The sequence below is a fragment of the Fundulus heteroclitus genome, chromosome 19 (assembly GCF_011125445.2).
Source record: "Fundulus heteroclitus isolate FHET01 chromosome 19, MU-UCD_Fhet_4.1, whole genome shotgun sequence".
Lineage (NCBI taxonomy): Eukaryota > Metazoa > Chordata > Actinopteri > Cyprinodontiformes > Fundulidae > Fundulus > Fundulus heteroclitus.
The window spans coordinates 16,729,413-16,750,188 of NC_046379.1; the positions used below are offsets into that span (position 1 = coordinate 16,729,413).

General features: G+C 40.9%; 1 protein-coding gene across 6 annotated transcripts in view; it reads left to right on the forward strand.

Moving 5' to 3' along the window:
• myt1lb (myelin transcription factor 1-like, b) overlaps nt 1-20,776 on the forward strand; it is a 95,921-nt gene that overhangs the window by 14,703 nt on the left and 60,442 nt on the right. The gene's annotated exons all lie outside the window — the stretch shown is intronic.

Sequence of the window (20,776 nt, forward strand, 5' to 3'; positions counted from 1 at the left end):
CCAAAGACTTACAAATGGCTTTGTAATCCTTTCCACACAGATAGATTTTGATGAATTGGTTTCTCTTTTGCACCATGCATTTATATTGTGCTTCTTTTTGAAATCTTTAGCCTACTTCGTATTGTCAGACAGGTACAGTTTAAGTTTTTATTTTTATTTTATTCTACAAGTCACATAGTAATGAGTCCATGGTATGGTTAAAGAAATTCAACTTCCAAAAATGAGGTTACTTCCAGTTAATTCTTGATTTAAGAAGGGAAATGATTACTCTGCAAAGGGCCAGCTTGGTTTGAATAATAAACAACAGGATTTACAGACTGCATCATGTATGGACTCTGATTATCTTTCTATTATAATCTCATTAATTTTATGATCTAAAACATAAAAAAACTTTTTCCCCAACACTGTAGTATGGAGCTAAATACTGTAGCCCCTTAAAAATTATAAGGGCTATTGTCACCTTCACTAAAACGACCATTTATATATAGCATACCTAGTGCTCTCCTTGATACATTTTACATTGTTGTAAGATTTTTGCTCTCTATTTAGTCAGTTCAGGCAGTGAATGTCTTTTCAGCTTATTTACATAAGATCAGCCCCCCCCCCCCCCCCCCCCCCCACACCAGCTTTATTTCATAATATATGTTATTAGTGACAGGAAATATGTTGTCCATACCTGCATGTGTACTCTAAAATGAACATTTATCTCAATCTACCAACTGCTTTTTATTTATCTTCATGACAAAATGACCAGTGTTTTAGGATAGAATAGAATAAAAAATATCCTTTATTGTCCCTCAATGGGGAACTTCACTTCTCCCACTGTTTAATGCCAAATACCCACAGTAAACTGCAGCGATGATCCAGTTGCAACGGCAACATTTACAGGCTAGTGACGCTACGCTACATGAATGAGTTTGACAGTCTCCCAACTGGTCTCCTGTGTGGGTTTTTTTGCTGCAGTTCGGGATGCATGGAAAATGTCAGCGAGTGCACGAGCTGCAGCAGCTGACTCCAGTCAAGTCGAGTTGAGTCTGTAGCAAACGCTGAACAGTCTCTGCAGCATCCAATGACTGCATCCTTGCTATGTTACTGTTTTAAGCTCTGATGCTTCTAAATATGTCTAGGTCTGCTTGGCTGCAGAAGATCTTTTGTAATTATCTATGTTTAGTCTGAGTTTGGCAAAACACTCAGTCAGGTCACAGTTCTCTATGTTTTCATTTTTGTTTAATGGATTAAATGCTGTGATTTAAGCAGTGTGGTTTGAGTTGTTGACACAAAGTTTCGCAGGACTGTGTAGTGCCACGCAGGGATGGGCAATGCTACTGGAAATTACATGTCTGTGTTTCATGACAGGATTTTCAGTATTCGCTGCAAACATTCACTATTACAGAAGCACTCAAGTAACGTTTTCTAAATGATTTCTCTTGAACTGTTAAGACCCTGAGAAGGTTAGTAGACATAAAATGAATCTGCAGAGGCGAGCTGCTGTTTTCACAATGCCCTTCAGAGTAAAGTTGTCCAGAATGTTAGATATAATTTTTTTTTAATATTTTTTTTTTAAATGTATTCTAAATTAGTTGCAAGGATGGCAAACAACCAGGAGAAAGTCAGCCTGTTACCATATTATTCCCAAACACAGGCGCTACAATTGAAGCCAACTTTCTGTTTTATAAGTTATACAAAGGTCCTCTCGTTTTTGCCACATTACAACCATGAACTCTAATATATTTTGGGGGGATTTCATATAGACCGACACAAATTAGCAGCAGCAAATTATTATCAGCTTGAACTAAAAATACAGCGCAGTATAAATACAGTGATATCGCTAGTACCGTTAGCTTTCTCCTGACTAACCGATGTTCATTGAAGCATTTCTCTCATGCTGCTTGTCCAGACTTCGATGTTTGTCAGTTCCGTTCTGCATGCTAACAGAGGTTGGAAGGAATGTCAGCATTCAGTGTGTTGTTATTTTCAGAGGGCTGTGTATAACCCAGCTGGGATTTTATGGGTGGATTCTTCAGTGTCCTCTGCTCGTCTTTGCAAGTTGTTTCCATCCCAGTAATGTGTAAATTTTATTTTGTCCTTGGCAGTGTTAGGAGGTGGTTGCAGCTCAGATAAGCTTCCTAGCCTACCCATGTATCAATAAATAATATTCCACCTCGAAGATTACTGTGTAGCCTTTAGCTGATATTCATAGATAATACAAGCTGGATTCTTCCAATCCTTCATCCACCCTCCTCTCTCACCCTATCCTCATTTCCTATCATTCTCTCACTTTTCCTCCTATCCTCCCGCCTGTCTCGCCCTCTCCTCCTCGCCGCGCTGCTGCCTGCAGATAGTAATTAATCAGGGGATCGATGTGAAGCCTATCTCCAGGCTGAGGCGTCTATAATGTCGATAACGGCGCTCGATGGCCCCTCTCCCCGAAGAGCTGATAGTCTTCGGGGCAAACATACCTGACTTTGCATCGCGCTTGTTGCTGTAAGTGTCTTAATGTGCTTAAATATGACTTCCAATTTTTTTTTTCTGTTTGCTCAGGGATTATATATAAGATTAATAAGTAATTGTTGCAAGGAGGCGAAACAAAAAAAGGTGAAATTATTGGTGCTGACTCAGAGTGCATATTATAAGGCTATTTTGGAAAATATGCAGCATGATCAACATAGAAATAAGATACATGCAAGATGCAAGAGTCCAGTTTAATGTGGACTTTTGTTTGTACAGTAGGTCCTGTTTCAACCCTCCACCTCTTCTGATCTAAAGTTTTGTCAACACTTTCCTTGCCGTTCTTGTGCTATTTACATGTTATGTCAATTAGATTCTTCTACTCGTTTTATTTGACAATGTAGCGACAAAACAGTTTTCTTGTTGCTGGCTTTGCCTCTATAGATAGTATGACCCCAGTCTGATTCTTCCCACTTCAAAAGCTTTCCAATTGATAGAATGTTAATAAGGGCACCGGGGTATAACTGAGTTGTCAAATTTAAAATGATTTCTGGGAAATTGAATACCTTTAAAGTTGTATACAAAACCTAAAATAGTGGAATTTATGAGTAATTTAAAGTGCCAAAAAAGAAAGTTCAAATAGAATAAATTTCTAAAAACAGGTTTAATCAGTCCTTTTATACTATCTGTTCTTAATTCAACTTTCTTGGTTTGTTTCTCTGTTTCTACCTATAGAGCAAAACTAGATTTTAGTCAGTCCATTAAATTTCACATGAAGCATCATCCGTTAGGACTAGAAAGTGAACCTTTCGGTTTTAGGCTCAGCGGTCATTGATCAAAAAAGTGGGACTAGTGATTGTTGGTTCATGGCAGTCATAGTAGGGTCATAGCAGCGTTATATCATGTTTGTAGCATGGTTATAGAATGGTCTTCACATTGTTATATTTGTGTCATAGTAAGATCATAGCATGGTCATAGTAAGGTCACAGCTTGGTAATAGCAGGCTCAAAGCACAATTATTGTCTGGTTCTTCATGTTAACAACTGCTCATAGCAGGGCCTTAGGATGCTCCAAACAGGATCATAGAACGTTCATTGAAGGACAATAGAAGAGTCATCGCATGTCCATAACACAGTCATGTATGGCAATTTCATGTTTATGGTAGCAGCATTGGAGGACATTGACATGTTCATAGCAGGGTCATAACCTAGTCATGGAATAGGTCAACCAATATAATAGTCACTGTTTGACCAAATGACAAATATTTAAGGTTTGGTTCAACAAGAAGGCAGAGAGAAGATTCTTTTGGAAAAATCAAATATTCTATAATCCTGATTAAAACATATGAACATAATCACAAAACTATTGAAAGAATAAAAATTCCTAAATTTTGACTAGAATCTATTTTATTACACTTGATGGTTTTTCATGCCAGCCATAAAACCCTAACCTGACTCTCGCCAGATGGATTTCATTCTGCAGAGCTCCACACATCCATCTGGGATCGCTCCACTGGAGATGAATCTCAGAAGGAGAGGCCTTATCAAAAATCCTTGCACATGATTGGATAAACCACTTGTCCGTCACCTTGACTGACGTACCACTCACATCGAATCCAACATCAAAACCTGAAACAATTGTTTCCACTAACAAAAGCCTTCAAAGCCGTTCTCTGGTGTTCTTTTACAGAATTGATATGCGGTAGATTAGACAACACTGATGAAATATCAGCATCAATGTTACCAGGTGACCAGATTTCTCTTGTGAAAACCCGTGTCATCTCTGATTTTGCTAAGCGGGCTGGCGCAGAGTCCGGGGTGGGTTTGTTTTGCCCGATCTGCAACGCCGACGAGGCGGGGAAGGCATGTTCTGCTCAGCTCTTCTACTACGTCGGGACAGCAGCAGGACTGGGTAAATACCACTTGCTACGTTAAAGTTTTTTACTCCATCATGATACACTGAAATCGGGGACATTTCCAAAGCGGGGGACGTCTGGTCACCCTTGCTTCCTTGCTGCAAGCCGCCATTGTTGTCTGAATCCAAACAGTCGCTTCTCCGATACGTCACATCTATGAAAATCCGCTGGCCGATCCCGATTGGCACGTCCATTTTCTGTAGAATTGAAATCCCTCCCAATGGCAGCGATTCCAGATGGATGTGTGGAGCCGTGTGGAGCTTCGCGGAACTACATCCATCTGCAGAGAGTCAGGTTAATAAAACCCAGTAACATGTCTAATTCTTCATCTCTGAAATAATTAGCACTTTTGTGCTGGGCCATGCTTTTGGCCAGTGGCTAATTACGGCCCTCCTTGCACTAATCAGCATACACAACTTTGTCTTTGCTTTGTCTGTGCCAGGGGACCAGATCTTTGGGGTGAACCAAACTTTGCCCTATGGGGTTTGAAAGCCTCTGGGACGTCATGTTGAGAAAATAAGCCTCCCAGTTTATCTAAAACTCCTGCAACATTGGGGATGACTACTGGTCTGGGTCTTGATTTGGGGGCTTCTCTTTCACTCGTCCTTTTCACATTTCCCTTTTGCTGTACTTCTCTTTTACCCCTCAGCTCTGAAGACTTTTTTCATATAAAGCAATGGCTGGAACTAAAGGTCTAAATGTACTTTTGGTCAAAACAGACCAAAGACGTTACAAAATACAGTTCCAGTATGGGGCAGACATGTTTTTTTTAAAAAAGCATTTTGGACCAACATTTCCACAGCTCAACCATAGATTATAGGAGGCTTTCCTGAGGTTTTCAAAATGAATTAAATGTGCTGGTATCACAAGTATGTCAGTTGGGCCCTGCAGCCCATTTTATAGACCCTGATTAACTTTTTAATTCAACTTCATACATTATATATAAGTCCGTAATGCACCAGCTACAGTACAACTCTCCTGGCTCTTGGCTTTATGTCTGACTTTCACACACCGAACCACCATCGTTATCATGCAGCTTTTTGGCAGCTAAGTGAGACTCTTGAAGTCCGGCGGAGTCACTAGTTAATGTATCTAAAGCAGCAAACCGGTTGAAGGCGATGCATCCCTTTGCATTGAGAATCACAATTATATGGAATTACTTTTATGAAAGAGTAAAAATCCGGGTAAGTTTAACATAGATCCTGTATTAGTGGACCTCATCTAGCCTTTCAGACAATGGCCAGGGTGGAGAGTTTGTGCGGCACTCCAAGCTCCCATCATAAACATTCTCTCCACATCTCCCCGCTCATTTGCATATTTACAGTCTGCCATGCTAATCATGTTTATTGGGGTGTGTAAGCACGGCACATGAGTTGAATAGCAAAGGATATCCTTGTGCCGGAGACTTTATAGGGAAAGTGCTCGGATGAAAAAAAGCCCCAGTCACCCCATTTCTGAAAATAAATGGTTTCTCCTGTGGTAATCCAATTTCAAAAGACAAAAAAAACAGCCATCTTACATAACTAGGACCGAACAGGGTTTTTGCTAATTACGGTGCTAATGCTCAGTGAAGAATTCCCTTCATTTTTTTTTTTTTTTTTTAAACAAAGGCCAAGATTTCCGCAGATATTTCTGTGCAGCCGAGGAAGCGGAGCTGTAACATTTAAACCAAAATAGATCTGAACCCCCCACTATGCTGGGTTTTAGTGTTTCTTAATCTGTCTGCATATTTTTGAAAATATCCTTCAGAAGACTACACACTGGTGAATGCCTTAGCACCAGAGGCTGGTTAGATGAGGTGAAAGGCACATTCCCTTGATATGCATTGTTACAAAAAAATGACACATTTGTAGGTTTTGTCCATGAAAACATACCTTACATTATCAGTCTGATGGTTTTTTTTTTTACTTTAAGATTTTGGTTGTGGTCAGGTAAGGTGGATCGCTGCTAAAGATTTCCATTTTCATATTTGAGGTAATCTATTATCACTGCCTGACCTAATGAAAGAACACTTAAATAAAACAAAATTGGGCTTCTTATGGGTGCTAATTTTCCATGCACACACACTTTCTGTGTTATTTTAACCACCGCATGTGAACAGTTGAAGCTTTTCTGCTCCTCCTTTTTTTGTGGAATGTCACCCATAGCATGTTGTATTAACTCGGGTTTCCTGTTCATTGTTGTTTCTTCAAGTCGCCCGCCTCGGTCTCGGCTGCGAAGCTTGAACCTGTCGCTGCAGCTCTGATGGACACTGTTGATTTGAGAGCCGGAGAGCGCAGGAATGAAAAGCTCTTTTTTTTCTCCCGTTCTCCGTCGCTGCCTCTCCGCCGACACACACAGCAAACTGCCGAGCGTATCAGATAATTAAAGAGAGCTAAAACAAACATGAAGATATCAGTTCATCACGTCGCCTGAGATGCCCTTCCAGCTCACTCTCTCTGGATTTGGTCTCTCATTCCTCCTCTCTTCTCCTTCCTGCCCGTTTTTGGTTCCCCTTCCCCTCCTAACACTCTCTTCCTTCCTTCCTTCCCTCCTTCCTTTTTTTTTTCTTCCTTCCTTTTCTCCGCTTACTCCCTCCTCCTCCTCCTCCCTCGGCTGTCTCAGGCAGAGCTAATTCCCTCTTCAGATGGTGCAGCTCTAATTTGCATACTTATCAAAGTATTTGGACTATCCGACAGAAGCTGTAGGAAGGTGGGGTCATTAATATGTTAATTAGCTCCACCATTCTTACAACACCCCCCCCCCCCCTTCCAAGCCTTTAACATTGGTGCATCATCCATATCCTCCGACTCTTTCTGTGCTTCGTGTTTAGCCTTCAAGGCCTTGAAAATGCCAGAAGACTGCAGATATTAATGTGTTGTGGTCATGGTGCATTCAGTGTCTGCATGTGGGCTACAGACACTCCCTTCCATTATACACCAAAATATCGTCTAATTGCAGAGTTTTAAAAAAAATCTATATCACTCCTTATATCTTGATGCACACGCGCTAATCCCAGCAGTTACGGCTAAGCGTGGTAAGCTATGGATGAATCTGCACATAATCAGTTTCTTTCCTGAGATTGAAACCGTAACATTTTTCTGCATAAATAAATGGAGCTTAAATTGGAAGAAAAATGGAGGCCATTTTCAGAGCTTCGTGTGCTGTATTACTTAATTGTGGGGGGGGGAGTTTGAAAAAATTAGCTGTCTTCGTGCACTTTTATATAAACCTCGTCTATTTATATGTATATAGCATTCTACAACAAAACTGTGAAGTATTTCCTGATCTCAGATTTATTTGTAAACGTTTGAACCAGATGAGATAAAAAGAAAATGTATGGAATAGGACCTCTGAAAGGGCCATGATATATTTGAGGGTACACCATGTACCATAATACACAAACTGAATGTCAATCGTAAAATTAGGAATCAAATTATTTAAACAAAAGATAAATCAAGTAAAAAGTACCTAGCACTTAACAAAAGCTTTTCAGTTCTTCTTTTTAGTTCCTGGACACGCTAATGGTCAGATCCCAGAAGTGTGCTTCAGTCCACTGATGAAAAAGTAGAGGATATCACTCTTCATTAGCCAAAGCGTGCAAATTAGTTGAAAGAAGTTTGTGAATTTGAACTACCGAAGGTGCCAAGAAGTTGTTTATCTTCTGTCTGTTTTGTTTTTTGTTGTTTCTATGACGATGATGCAGGTAGATCTGCATGGAGACATAGATGAGACTGAGGGGGAAGAATCCTTCTAAATAAAAGTGAAAGAAACGGTGGTGAAAAAGGCATCATAAAACGATGTGAGTGATGTCACTGAGCCACAGGCGGAGGTCTGCATGACCACAAAGGAACATGTTCATGAACAATGATAACTTCTTTCGGTAACTTTCAACTTAATGATGCTGTTCTTCCGGGCACCGCTCTCACTGGAGGAGATGAAATGGTGCTCCGTTCAGGAAAGAATGAACACAGTAAATCTTGAAACTTTTAGGGCAACCCTTAACTACTTTATGGAGGCAAGAAGAAAGAGTCACATTTGCACATTGCTAGTTCCATTTCACAGCTGTTTGGTTTGCATCAGGCTGTTACACACACAGATCCATCTCTCTAGGGACCCATGATTGATAATTTATCTCTCTTCCCTTACTAGAAGATATATGAATATAAAGAAAAGGCTAATACCCAAACCATATAAACCAATAAATTAGACTGAGTTGTGTCTGCACCCGGGTTTATTCTGCACGACCATCCTGGAGGCAGGGAGTAGAAGCCGCGGTTACAGCAGACACAAGCCGTGCGATGAAGCTGCAGCCTAATCCACTGAATCACTTCGGACTTCTCCCTCTCACTGTCATGGGGTAAATATAGCTGAAATAATACACATCTGTCCTCCTTCAGTTTTAAAGTCGGAACAATTTTGTCAGCTCCCTGGTTTAAACCGAATCAGGATTTTATCAAAGAGGAAGACCAATTTAATAAGTGCTTTAAAAGTCATCGCTTTTCCAAACGCTCTTTACTGGCCACCATTTAGTCCGAATTTCTGGCTTCCTGACAATTAAAGCAATACGATGTTTCAATAAGAGCCTCCAACTGTATTTAATTTGATCACAGAGAACAAAAGGCAGTAACACAAAAGTAAATAATCAAAGGTCATATAGCAAATGCCAGATGATCTCATAGTCTGTATTTTTAAAATCTTTATTTCTTATAGATGCTTTTAATAGATGGGAATTGATTTCTATGGGACTGGGAATTTACTGTAATCCTGAACACTAGCTTTATGGATTTATTACAAGCCAATGAACTGCAATTCATCATGTATTTTAAGTCAAATTGTTCCAATACTTCTGCTCACCTAAGAAGTAACAACCACTAGGCTTTTCAAAACTAAAATGATCTGGTGGAGAAACTAATAAATTTCAGACCCGAGATGATTATCATTTACACAGACTCATAACCCGTAGGCTGACTTTTTGTCATTTTTTCCATGCTTGTATCATCTACGTATCTATCGAAAGCAAAGTCACTCTGCGGCAGAAAAGACACCTTGTTAATTATAAGGTTGATAGGTCAGCCATGCAGTTGTTGTTCTAACAAGGCTTGGTTGGCAGTGCACTGCAGATCAGTCAACATGGATTCAGGCGATTGACTTAGACGCTTATGACAAGCAGCTGTGGCTGACGGTAATTAAACAGGCCACAGGAAGGTAAAGCCAATGCTGGATGCAGGACATCTTGCAAATTCATAACTTGAATATGATTTAAATGTAAATCTCTTTTGGATCTGTTACGCAAAAAGTGAGCAAAAGTCAAAAAGTGTACGTGGTCCTGTTGGTCAGTGGACTGTTTAAATTCTTATGGATCTGGAAGGTAATTATTGAGTGAAGTGTTTTTTCTAGCCCGAGGACACCAAACCTGGTATAATAGTTAAAGTCAAAAGCCAATACTGATGCGCCTTCTCACTTATTGCCCCCTTATTATTCCTGTCGAACTCTGTCTTTAAGTTGACAGTCACATTTTTATGGGTTAATTCACAGTACCATGAGTTTTTTTTTTTTTGTTTTCTTTTTTTTAAATCTCAGACACAGTGCAGGAGCCAGAAAATGTAGCCCAGGTTGACTCTGCTACTGCCTTTTAGGGAAACACTGTGCATCTGCGTCATCATTTTATAATTTCTGTGTCCAATATTACTATAAAACTACAGAGGACATAACAATACAGTTGCCACACATTTAATCTGTTTACCAGTAATATATTTTGTCAGTTGAGTGGCCATATAAAATGTCTTGTAAGTCAACCTATAAAGCTCAATAATCAAAAAAAGAGGGCTGAGTAAAATGTGGGCTCATCATAAGTATAATTGTCTTATCAATATTTAATAATCGTTTTGCATATTGTATAAAGGTCATTCTTTAGTTACTCCGACTTTCACTGCCTCAATGAGCAGAGTTTGAGAGATGCATGCCCTCATGTCACTCTGCAATAACACCAGAAAAAGTTGCTAGATTTGTCGCTTGTTGAGAAAAGGGTCTCTAAAGGTCTCCACAAACCTTATGAATATAATAACAACGTTACTAAGTTAGCATCAGTGAACAGGAGTTTATGTTGAGCAGGACAAAATGGAGTGTTTTGATATACTACGATATTTTGTTACATCCCTATTATTTTTATTGAATATCGGAGTAGTTGACAAGTTTTTAGCCCCTTGTGTTTTGTCTTCTAAAATAAATCGTAATGGAAGTAAAACCTTTCCGTTGTTTCATTCTCAACATTTGGGAATAATGGGTAGAATGGGTTGGGGGAATTCGGGGGAATATGACTTTTAATGCGTCTTTCATTGTTGCTGCTGTAACACTATTGAGTGTCTGTATGAAAAGCTGGCCGCTATATTCCCGGCAACTGTGAAGATAACAAGAGAGTCTTGTTATTGGTCAGAGCTTCTCAGCTCCAGGTACATTTTCTAAAACGCACAGGAGGTGAAGAGGCAGTTTACAGCCACTTCAAGTACATTATGCTGAAAGGTAGCTGTGGCGTGTTTGCTTAACGGATAGAAATTCAAAAAGCTTCTTCTTTTGCTTCTCTTAACTACGCTCATGCACCCTTTTCATTATGCTTTATCTTTAGAGACATCTTCTCTGGACTACAGAGATGTGTTGTTGTTGTTTTTTTTTATAAACGAGTCATTTTCCATGCGCTTCCTTTGTTTGATATGCGAGACATCAGAGGCGGGCCAGGTGAGAACACATTAAAAGAAAATATAAGGGTTTGATAAAGATGAATGAAGAATGAGTACTGAAGCAAAGGATAAGATGCAGCAAGAGGAGAAGAGTGTTAACCTTGTTCTCAGCAACTATAAAACTCTCACTAATCCACCCAGCCATGCCACCGAAGACAGATTCCTCCCTGCGTGCCAAGCCGAGAAGGTATTCCATTCGGCCCACACGAGGCCCGCTTGATAATTACTCTCACTTTGAACACAATTTGCCGGCTGTGGGTAATGATTGACAGATTGCATCCCCGGTGTCAGGTGGCCGGCCACGCCCCTCCTGACTATGGCAGAAATTAGAGAACAGCGGGGGCTAAATTACACCTTAGCAAAGACCTCTGGCAGGAGGACAGGAAAAGAAGCATGATGAATGAGAAAAAGATCGTAACAGAAAGGTAGACGGGCGAGTCGCACGGGAACACCGAGATGATTGGAGGAACAGCTCGGGAAGATATTTGTAGCCTTGCTCGAGCACATGGAGGCACGCACTGAGGTAATGGGTCTGCAGTACTATTGGAGTGCAAAGGGAGAGACACTTAAATGCCATTTCTGCGGCTGGGATGCTGTTTAGTCCCTCACGCGCGCGCATACACACACACACACACACACACCATCATCTCTACTCCCTCCACTTTGTCATGCTCTGAAAGCACTCAGACTGATATGCGAGCAGCTAGAAACCAGCAGAGTGGCACAATGACTCAAAGAGTTCAGCAGCAGGAAGTGGACAAGAAGAGTGACAGATCATTGTAGGGATAAACATAACAGGTGGACATCATCTCAACAGAAACTGCTCTCACATCAATCCGCTTATAGCCGAGACGTTTACCTTTATAAAAAAAATAAATAAAAAAAGTAAAACGGGCTGTACTTTCACTTCTGTCAACGAAGGTAATGGAAAGATCAAAACTATCAATGAGTCGGCCACACTTGCTGGCATTGTGTGAGGTTTCACACTGTGGGATGCCGAAGCTTCTGGTTTTAGCTCCGTAAACCAGCCTGATCCAAAAGCTGTTAAAAACACTTCAATCACACATACGTCCGCCGCAGGAAACAGCCACATATGTAACTAGAAAACCACGTTCATACGGTACACTCACCCACCACTTTATGAGGTGCGCCTCTTCAACTGCTCGTTTGCACTAATCATTGGAATCATTATTATCCAGCTTGGTTTACAATGCATATCAATGCGAGGAGCTATGCATTAATGTATACTACAAAAAACATCACAGATTCACATTTTGACTGATTTCACTGTCAAAATTTAAACTTAAAGTTGCTGCACACTTAAATTTACACATAGCATTTTTAATTGCAGGCTTAAATATATAAGTGAATGGATATTTTTGGAATACTGCTGACCCTGACACAACATGGGATCTTTACAATTTAGAAATTACACTGTTGTGCCTGCTGTTGAAGTCAGCGAGGCTAACGGTCCTAAATGTGCATTGCACAGACATTGCAAGTCAACAGACATTTCTTCATACAAATGCAAGAATGTCCATTAAATTCAATTTATTTATTTAACTTTGACTCAAAAGACTTGTCCTTTCAAGGCACTTAACAAAAAAACAAAAATAAAGTAAATTCTATTTAGTCCTACAGACAGATTCCAAGTCAAGTACATACGTTACAATTAATCCTAGTTATCAAACAACGGAGTCAAGTTCAGCTTATTATTTGAATAGTTTGAAAATATTTTGATATAAAGGAAATCCCACAGATTGTATCAAGTCACTGACTTGGAGCATCCCGGATGAACATGCAGTTAACTTTGCAGCACTCCTTCTTACCAAGCATGCATGTGGCGACAGCGGGAAGGAAAACTCTCAAGGAAAACTTCGGGCAGAGCTTGGCTCAAGGTTGTAACTGAAGCTAAATTACAAATGCAGTCCCTTGGCAGGTTACACACAGCTGTACACAAGGAGCAGTTATGGTTGTGCCTATGATTAATTAATAGCCTCCTTTAAAGCCCATTGTACCCTATACCCCCTCCACCCCCTACTCTGAGCTGTCTGAATACAGATGTAGTCACTCTATAGCATAATACTACTAAAAGGGTTGGTTTGGAGATCATTATGTAAATATTAATCTTGTTGATATGATTAACACAAGCAAAGTTATGGGCATGCCTTATAGTAGTTTAGGTTACAGTGGAAATCCTGGATTAGATCTTTTTTGTATTCTGTTTTATCTGAAATTTTATTTCTAATTCTACAAAGTCTGTATCTATATTTTCAAGTTTTATTTTGTAGTCATCTTGTATTTTATAAGCATTTTGTACTACCCCTGCCCTGGGGGGAGTATCATTGGAAGTTAGCTAGCGGCTGCACCCGGTCCACAGATCTCCTGTTTTGGAATGTATGTTCCTGTACGTGATCCAAATACATCAAACATTTGCCAGCCTATTTTTCGGGTTTTAACATATTTATCTGTAGACGTAGGTCTAAGACCACTTGTGGCTGCTCCGTGATGGTCCACTGAGTGTTTGCCGCCAAGACAGATGGCGAACTTTAGGTCCACCTCTTCCTGAGTAAAGTGCTACCAGGCCGACATGGAGGGCTCTTGACTGGAGCGGCACCCTCAGAATAGACTCTTCACCTGGAGAAAGAGAGCAGATAGAGATAGACACTCACCACATGCCGCACATCCGCGCTCACGAAAAAGGCCCTCTTAACACGATGACACAAATGTAGACTTGCAAGTCGTACAATCACACAGACATACGCGCGCAACCTACTTCACATGTAGAGCAGCATTCCCAGCTGAGTGCCGCTCTCCAACCTGGCAATTTCAGCGGAAAGAAAATCCAACTAAAGTACACAGGGCCTCATGCTGATCTCGCAACAGGGGGCTTGAATGGTAGAATGGCCTCACTACAGCCCTCGTTACTGATCCGGCAAGATCCGACTCATCTGGTTCAGTAGCACTCTGTCACTGGCGCTTATGTGTGTGTGTGTGTGTGTGAGAGAAGCTTTTTTTTCCCCCCAACAATCTTGTTGAATTGCGATAGCAAGGGTCCTCCCACATGCTTAAACCAAGCGGAGAATCGTGTCTTTATCCACATCTCCGATGGAGAAACACAGCGTACATGCTCTCAGACACACCTAACGGGGAATGTTTTTGGTGACATTTAGTTTCTAGGTTGCACAAGATGCTCTTATAAATGAATCATGAGTAAATCTGTGAGGTGTGAATAATAGATGGGAGGAGAAGTAACCAAAAAAAAAACAAAGGAGTGCTGTTATTATTTGTTAATAAGACACTCTGGAGCATCACTAACTAGATCTCATTACCTCGATACTCGCAGGCATGCATACCACACATGCACACGCACACACACACACACACACGCACACCCCCCCACATGCCAAACACATACCCAGGTCTCTCATCCTGCATGACTATTTTTACCTGTGAAGCCTGTCGTTGCCTAGCACTATGTAATTACATCCCACACTTCTTCTCCAGCGGATGATTAGAAGCAGTGATGGATGGGTTAACACTGTCACCTAAAGATGCCTCGGTGCAAAGCTAATTATGCGACCATGCATGTGTCATATACCTGATACATGTGATAGCCCTGTGGAGTGAGCGCGATAAAGTTGGACACTGCGTCTTATGTTAATTAACCGATAAGACATGATGAAGGAACTCCCGCCGCTGATTAATAGATTTTTGGAGCTCGGTGGCTCAAACTCCGACAGCAGAGTGACAGACAGAGACAGTTCCTTCGGTTTCTCGTTGTCCTCCAAGAAAACAATGTCAAAACTGCTCTGCTCATTTATCACTCTGCACTTAGTGGAAGATTTTTAAATGTACTATTTTTTTCCCCCCCTTTATCCCCCTCCCCCCAGAATAGAAATGGATTTACTGTCAACGTAAGGCGGGAGAGCCGCGTTTGTGTGTCTGCATAGACAATTGTGGCGCTGTTTGAACCTGGAGATTGGAGTGTGTGCTTATACATGCAAAACGTGCGTGCCCCGCTTTAAAGCATGTGTGCATATGGGGATATGAAGGGTTACGTTTGTGATTGCCACGGCTGCAGCTGGGGATGTGGGCTGAGTAATTGCCTGTCTTGGTAGGGAGAGCGTGGTACCGAGCTAAAAGTCAAGTGCTCTCTTCCTGCTGTAGACCTCATTTGGATTCCACATTGCTAGCTAGCAAGCTAACGCCAGCCTTGGGCCTGTATTATTCATGACTTGACAGATAGCTCTCACTAAAAGCATTGGAAGTGGGCCAGGGTAGTGATGGAGCGACAGAGGGAAGCGGCACTGCTTCACCTCAGTCTCTGGCAGGGAACACTGTAGAAAGGAGGAGGAGGAGGAGGATTTGGAAACTGTAGATGGAGCAGAGCAGCCCGAATACAGGTGCATCTCAGTAAATTAGAATACCACTAAAAAGTTGACTTATTTTTGTAATTTGATTTGAGAAGTTAAACTCTTATAGGAAAAAAATGTCAAGGCTTTAATTTAGAAGAGTATGATTTCCAGCTAATGAAATCCCAAAGTTCAATTTCTCATAAAATTATAACATTGCATAAGACCAATTAAAAAAAAAAGCAATTCTTAACACAGAAATGTCATCATACTAAAAAGTATGTCCCTGTGCTTAACAGTATACGCACTCATACGTTGTTGGTGCCTATTTTGCATGAATTAATGCATCAGTACAGGATGGCACGGTGCCGATCAGCCTATCGCTCTTCGGAGATGTTAATCCAGCCCAGGTTGCTTTAATATCACCTTTATCTTATCAGCACTATTGTGTCTGATGTATCTCATTTTTCTCTTGACAATCCTCCACATATTCGTTTTGGGGCTAAAGCCAATAAGTGAGTTTTCTGGCCAATCATGCACAGTGATACTACGGTCATTGACATAGGTATTTGTACTTTTGGCAGGGTAGACAGGTGCCAATCCATTCTGGAAAATGAAATCTTGATCCCCATACAGCTTGTCAGGAGAGGGAAGCATGGGGTGCTCTAATATGCGGAGCGGTACTGACAGATGACATGACCCGCCAAATTTGCACTGATTCCAGGAACGGAAAAGCTGTAGCCAATGTCCTGGTATGTGTTTAGCTTTGACTAAAGTTGCAATGAGCACCTCCTATATTCCCTCCAAACTTGTTTTGACTGTCTCTGCAGTTTGCAGAACTTTATTTAGAGGATTTAGCTATAATCTTTTGCAACCTTACCCTTCTTGTGGCCAGTGTCAATGACTGCTTGATGAACAACTGTCAAGTGGCCGGTCTTCGTCCTGATCGTGTAAAATATTTCTGCGTTAACAATCGTTTTGTGTTGATATTCTAATTAATTGAGAGGCGACTGTAGAGAACAGAAAAGATCAGATAGGTAAAGGAATGGCACAATGTGAAGGGAGGAGTCTTGCGGTATCACCAGATGGCCATAAAAAGTGTACATATAAGCAATGATTCAGGTGACAATGACAAAAGAAAAACAAAAGTGAAGTGAAAAAAGCAGAAATGCAGAGTGATATCAAATTGAGGAGCAAAATACGGCGGGCAAAAGAAAGAACAAGCAGCGATCCACCCCCACCAAGCTCAGGAAGCCCTCTGTCTCCATGTGCAGCACCAGATAAGGTCGCATTAATCAAAATCTGCCACTTCCCTTTCCAAAAAAACACAGTGCATGCCATCAGCCCCCCTCCGTGAAGTATCTGTCACCGAAACAGAAATTTCCATATTTAATGGGGAAGCTTTATATCACCAAAAAAAACGGAGTGTGTGGGCTGGGGGTGAAAGGAAGTGAGCTGGTTGGATCTGTCAGCGCTGTCGTTAGTTTATACACTTCAGACTGTGCGTGGTGCCTCAGGGATCATTTCAGTTTAGCTCTGATTCAGCTGTTATCACTTCAGCGGCACGACGGCGCTGGACAGAGATTGTTCTGCTCAAATACAATCACTGCTGTAATAACAGTTCACTAAAACACAATTATATTGTCTACTCTACATCACCGAGTCTCTTTCTTCACCAGCTAAAACTTAATTCATTTATTCGTTTGACTGCATACTCTGTCCTCTACCACAGTTTAAAGCAGTCTTTGAAAGCCCTTCAACAGCGCGGCTGCCAAATTTACAGTGGTGTGCGGTTATTTGTTTTTTTTTTTTCCCCCCCTTTGTAATTTCTCCCCTCATTTGCCTTCTGTGCTTATGACAAGCCGGCAAACTGCCTCTCTGACATCACCTGACGTCAGATAAACAGGTGGTGTTTATGCTTCTTTTTTTTTCCTCCTCCAAAACCCCTTTTTTTTATTTTTATAACTGCCTCCCGGTGGAGCAACATCAAAGGGAATGGCAGATCATGTGCGGTTAGCGCGGAGCGTGCCGTGGGGGGTTGGGGGGGGATGGGACCTTGGCAATGGAGAGGGAAAGTGGCGCTTTCTGAATGGGTTAGCTGCTCAGGGCCACCTCCGGGCTCCGGCTCATCCTGACCCCTAACCTCTGAACCCATTTCAAGCCCGTTTCTGGATCTTTCTTCCCCCCCTCCTCCCGGCATGGCTTCCTCTCCAAAGCAGCTGCCAACAGAATTACATCAGTGTCATGAAGCCCTCCTCCAATGGAGGGAAAAGCTGAGGCCCAGCATGGATGAAACAGAGCTGGACTAGTGATGCAGCTCACAAAGGGCAGACGCTTTACTCTTTTATTTTATGGAAGAACTACTGGAACCACCAAGACTAGTTGTGATGGTTATTATCACCAAATCACATGAGAAGAAGAAAAATCAGCCATGCATTTATATGTTCTTTGTCTAACTGTTCTGTGTGACCCAACTCATCTCCAGTTCTGCTAGTTCTGGCTTTAAATGAAATCTTTAAAAAAGGGTCTATTAGCCCCAAAATTGTCACCCCTAATGAGTGGAAAACACCTTTTTATTTAAAACAGAAAACCAAGAGTTACTCTTACAGCAAGTAAAAGAAAATACGATTATAATTGCAATTGTGCGACTATAACATGCAGAGTTGAGCAAAAATATTAGTATTGAATATGTAGAACAGAACATATTGTCCTAAAAGACAGGTTTTTCTTAAGAAACACGCATCAAAAAGAGGATAACATGGATTTTCAAAGAAAATCTGAAATTGATCATCTATCATAAATAAAAGTAATTCCCGTTAAGAACGGTAATCAACCTGTGATTGACAACAGCAAGGCAAATATTTTTTAACTGACCTTTTCACTTAGACGTTTCCGATGGGATGGGCAGATAATAAAATCCATGTCAGATGCTGAATTTTATCATCTTTGAATCTAACAGGGAGTTTCACCAGGTTGCATGTTTGAAGAGAAGGCCACGTTTTCAGGCATTATTTTTCCACTTGTGCTTTTCCCAAATTCTCTGGCTGCTATGAACAGTTTTCAACTTTATTTTGGAAAAGACTTTTCTGCACAACATTGTGAATACAATATCCTTGTCTAAATATCATGGGGCTTGCAATGCTGCAATTGCAAAGGACTGCCTTGACGCAACATTTGGTGGGATGCTATATTTCAAGGGATTTGGATTCATGCTCAGAAAATGGCTAATATTTTTGGCATTTATTGAATGGAATGCCTTTATCGCCCACACCAGATGTGTAGGTCTGGTGGCTGAGAAGCTAAAGCTCAGAGAGAATGGTGGGAGCATGGTCTAATAGTAAATAAAAGAACCACAAAAATTTGGATCACTTGTAGCCAATGTCGTGATCGCGGTTTCCAACAATTACAGATTAATTTTAAAAACTGCAGAGGATTTTTTTGTTTTGTTAGAACGGACAATCAACTCAGAAGGAAAAGGTTAATCAATCATTAATAGAACACAAGAACAGTTAGCAGGCTTGGAAACGCTCAAATATTTTATTACCTTTGATTTTAGCACTTTCGTTAACTTAAGAAAATGTTCATGGTAAAGTTAAAAGCATATTCATGTTTTTAACCATCGCTCCAGGACCTTTTACTTTGTTTCAGCCATGTTCAACATATGGGGCATTTTAAATGTGCTCGGACAAACGTATTAAAGCAAAGGCAGGCTGGTAAACACATTACCTCCAGTGTCAAAATGAACAAAATTGAAAGAAATAGTAGTATGCAGTTCTACAATTAGCAAATCCCACTGGTCTCCTGATATGCAACAAGAATGCGTACAACTCTGAGCAATAATGCACTTAGTGATGAGAATCTATAATGCAGTCTATTGATTTCCAGTCACGTAATGACAATGTTTCCCAGTAAGTAAGAAATAAACAAAAGGGATGCAAAGCTAATGTGTCCTCAGTAAGGTGGTTAATCACAGACAAAGTCTGCTCCATCAGTTCATCCAAGCAAACAGCTACTGTGACAACCTCCTGGGCAGACAGATGAAAAAACAAAAGAAGAGGGAAGTCCTTCTCAGAAAATGGCTGATGGGCTAGCAGCTACCTAGCTGTTCTCTCCTTATGCATCCGAGTCGAGGTGATTGATTGAAGTCATTACGCCGGTGGAAAGACTCCTTACCTGGCTAATCCGGGAGTGATTTTAGCTGCAGGATGACAGATAGCCACATTACAGCGTAGAATCAGCTGCTCGACGAGCTCCCCTCCTCAGGACTCCCTCAAGTGAATTATGTAAAATAACTTGTATGATATAAATACTAATATTCTCACAGTTGATATTGCAAATGTCTGAAAATTCTTTGCATCGCTGACATAAATTGTTTATCAAGACAGTTGCATTTCTGCGATTAAAACCTCTAGGGATCTAGGGATTAAAACCGTAAACTACATGCCTTTCCCTCTGAAAGTCCCACAATAGAATCTGCATCGCATTTTGGCGTCTCAACTGCTGCAGCATAAAGTATGAGTGCAACCCTGATTCATCTCTCCTATCTTTAGAGAAAACAACTCTCACTAAGCAACAAAAACACTTTAGTTCAGTTTGGTAATTAGCACATTAGACAGAAAAAAAAGAGGCAAAAATGAGCAGCCAGCACTTTGGGTGGGTTTAGAAGATAAATGTTGGAAGATTTTCCGAAACACATGTAAGTTGCCAACTGGAAAGGTTGCTTGTCATTGTGCGGTACTTGGGCAGAGAAATGTAGAGACGCCAGCAGTTGTGTAGAGAAATGAGTCGAGATGAGGAAGAAAAGGCTGTACAAATAGTAGATAGAAGGAGCCAAGTTTACATTTTTGATGAGTTTGAACTTCAAACTCTGGATTTCGAATTTAACTATCGTCCTTTGCGGAGCCAGAATTGACCATATTTGGACAAGAGGTTGAAGCTTTGTGTCATCAATGAAAGCTGCTAGGGAAAAATTGGGTTTCAAGGGAAGCTCTCACCTATTGATACAGATTTTAGGCAATTCAGATTTATCCCAAACTTTCAAATCAGATATAAGTTTCTCCTTCATGAATTGAAAAATGACCTTTCCTAAAAAAAAAAAAAGAAAAAAAAAAAGAGAAGGTTCTTGAACACCTTTTCTAAAACAGGACCACGTTACAGAGTCGCCTCTCTGAGGATCATAGAAAAGATAGAAACAGCTGAACTGTGAAGCCATGGATGAAGAGTTCCACCATTTCCGCCATGGTCTTGGTCTTCATCCTTGTTCCTTTCACTGATGATTTGTGAGCTGTACAGCGCCACACTGTCCGATTGCAGATCAGAAAATAAACTTCGGATTTTAGGCT